Genomic DNA, 1,064 nt, shown 5'->3' with positions numbered 1-1,064 from the left:
AGCAGGAATTTTCTTTCAATAGATATTACCAATCATTACTTATTTTCTATTGTAACACCTTTTTTTGGATGATAATTCCAAAATGACCTAATTTTGGACTGACCTAGAACAGGGTTGCTCAACCCCCAAGCCTGCAGCACTGTGTCATCTGGCTTGCAGGGCTCCTCGCTGGTCTGGAAATTTGGTGGCAGGGGAGCAGTGTCACCACTCCCCCGCTGCCAAATCTCTGGACCCATGGGGAGTCCTGGGCACGGTGCTCTGGATCTAGCACCTGATCCCAGTACACAGGAGGTGGGAGGGGGCGGTGCCAGGCCCCAGAGTCCAATCCCAGTGTGCAGGAGGTGGGAGAGGTGAACTGGGTCCCAGGGCCTGATCTGACCCATAGGGTAAAAAAGTTGAGCCCAATGACCTAGGTGATTTTTGTGTTTTTGGGGTGCAGTAAATAGTAAACACACATTTTCAACCATGTTAAAGGAAAGAGAGGAGTAAAGAAACATATATATCCTTGTTTTATTACAAAAAGCAACCTATTGGCAGTGGGAAGGGTTCACTAGATCAGCGTTTCCCAACCCATGGGTCGTGACCCAAAAGTGGGTTGCATGAATAGGGTTGTGAACAAACTTTAAAAATGGAGTCTCCTTTAAAGGAGAAAAACATGGGAAACTGTGGCTTTTCCCTTGCAGGCTGGCAGAGTTCCAGCCTGCAAGGGGCTCCCCATAGCCTCCCCTGCCCCACACCCCCAACTCCACACACTGGGGAGCTGGAGGTGGGGGGCAGCGGGTCGGGACTGTCCATCGGTGTTTACAAATGGGTCCTGGTACAATAAAAGGTTGAGAACCACTGCACTGAATGAAGAAGCTTTTGTCATAACCCAATGATATTTAGTGCCTCGGCACATTGGAATTTTCCCGCCACATGGAGCTTTCTTTGCACGGTGGATTTCTCAGCTGCAGAGAGAAAACCCCGGTGCAAAAGAGTTCCTGCCACACGTATGCAAATTTGTGTCCCACTATTGGTCAATTCTAAATTATTCCTACCTGGCGGCTAGCGATTGGTTTGCTAGC

The 1,064-nt window shown here is 49.0% G+C and overlaps 1 protein-coding gene across 7 annotated transcripts in view; it reads right to left on the bottom strand.

The window, feature by feature from the left end:
• The window catches only part of FNIP2 (folliculin interacting protein 2), a 64,612-nt gene that overhangs the window by 23,876 nt on the left and 39,672 nt on the right, over positions 1-1,064 (bottom strand). The window lies entirely within an intron of this gene.

Source organism: Alligator sinensis, unplaced genomic scaffold (genome assembly GCF_000455745.1).
Source record: "Alligator sinensis unplaced genomic scaffold, ASM45574v1 scaffold1223_1, whole genome shotgun sequence".
NCBI lineage: Eukaryota > Metazoa > Chordata > Crocodylia > Alligatoridae > Alligator > Alligator sinensis.
This window is presented reverse-complemented; position numbering and strand designations above follow the sequence as displayed.